Below are 1,937 nucleotides of genomic sequence, written 5' to 3'. Positions count from 1 at the left end.
AACTGCATGGTTCAAGACCCTGATGCAGTAGCTTGAAAAACACACTGGGTGACTGTGTGTGTGGGACCAAAAATGGAGATGTGATTGTTGTGTGATGATTTAGTGATAAAAGAAAAAAGAAAAACCTTAAATGTTCCTGAATAGAAACTTATTATTAAATAACTGGGTAAGGAACCAGCAGATGGTATAATTGTTATGTGGTTGGACTCCCATGTAGTTGACCATGGTTCAAGTCCTGGACCTGGGGGCTTAAAACTCACGCCGGGCTCATGTGTGTGCCTGCCCAAATTCCCGAGAGGAAAATGGAGGAAAGGGATTGTGATGTGACCATCCCCCAGAGGGGGTGATTTCTCACTTTCTGTCTCTCTGTCTCTCTGTGTCTCTCTGTCAAGCACATGAGCCCTATAGCAAAAATCTCTCTTAAAAAAATATGTAAAATTTCTCCAACCTTACTTAGAAATTTAAAACAATTCTAGTCTAAACTTTAGCAGAAATTTTAAAACTATAAAATAATATTAAAAAGTGAAATCAGAAAAATAAACATTTAAGAATACCAACTTTACTTTTTTCTTTTGATTGTTGAGGGGGAAAAAGTGTGAGAGACTTTTAAATCAACCACAAAAGCTAGTGATATCGTCAATGGAAAATTGGGCATTGTGTTCATTACCTAATTCTGCGAGGTCTTTGTGCTTTTCATTATCTCTGAACAACTTCATGACTCTTTTTTGCTTTATTTTACTGCTGCCGTTGGAGAGAGACAGAGTGCAAGTGAGAACGCACCCCCCAGGAAAGACAGCCACACCACAATCCCTTTTCTTCCATTCTCCTTTTGGGATTTGGGCCCTCACTCACATGCAACCAACATGTATTTCCAGCCGCTAATTCCAAGACTCGAACACCACAGTTGGCAATGTGGGATCCAGTTGCCCCCAGTCACCACATCGCAGGCTGACCCGCAACAGGTTCTTTTATTCAAAGACTAAACAACAGTACCCAGGGCTGGAGTGCTGCACAGCAGTAAACGTGCTCTGTGAGGGTGACTGACATGGGAAGGTTCCAGGTTTGTGTCTAAGGACTTCCCCAAGTGTGCCAGGTACTCGTGCCCCCAGACTGGGGACTGGCTGAGGCTGTAGGTGGATCACGGCAGCCCTATTGGAGGGATCAGCAGTTAGCGTAATGGCTATGTTGCTGAACTCCCATGTAGTCAACCGCAGTTTGGGTCCCGGACCCGGTGGCTTAAACTCATGCCGAGCGCGTGTGCGTGCGTGACCAAGATCCTGAGAGGAGAATGGAGGAGAAGGTGTTGTGGTGTGGCCATTCCCCCTGGGGGGTGATTTCTCGCTTTCTGTCTCTCTGTCTCTCTCTGGCTTTCTGGCGAGCACACACGCCCTAGAGCAAAAAAACCTCTCCAAAAAAACCAAAAAACAAAAAAGACCTTATTGGAGATACTGTGTGTGTCTCTCTCTGCCTCTCTTGCTCATGGGATAAATGAAGAAATGAATAAACTTTTTATAAAGTTAAAAAAAAAAGGACATTGCAGCAAAAAGTTAAAGAAACAATTTTCCTTCAAATCGCTGAAGACGGCATCCACTCACATGAACTCTTCCTTTGTCAGCCTTTCTAGATATGGGAGAACTGACCCCCCCAGGTTTTTCCATCTCTACAATTCTCAGGTTCTTTATATTTCTTTGGAAATACTTCTATTTTCTAGGAAACGTTCCCAAACACTGGTAGCTTTAACCTTACTACATATGGTCAAACAGCAATGCGTACCAGATTCAGAAATATTATAAACTCCAACCCACCAGACATGGCTGGTTAGAGCCAGTGTTTGTGTTCAGAGAAGAGGCCTCTTCAGTTTTTTTCTTTTATCACGGAGGAACCATTAGCTTTTCCATAGTCCAAGTTTACTATACCCTCAGCAAAAACTATGATTT

Source organism: Tupaia chinensis, unplaced genomic scaffold (genome assembly GCF_000334495.1).
Source record: "Tupaia chinensis unplaced genomic scaffold, TupChi_1.0 Scaffold000362_1, whole genome shotgun sequence".
NCBI lineage: Eukaryota > Metazoa > Chordata > Mammalia > Scandentia > Tupaiidae > Tupaia > Tupaia belangeri.
Note: the sequence above shows the minus strand (reverse complement) of the source record.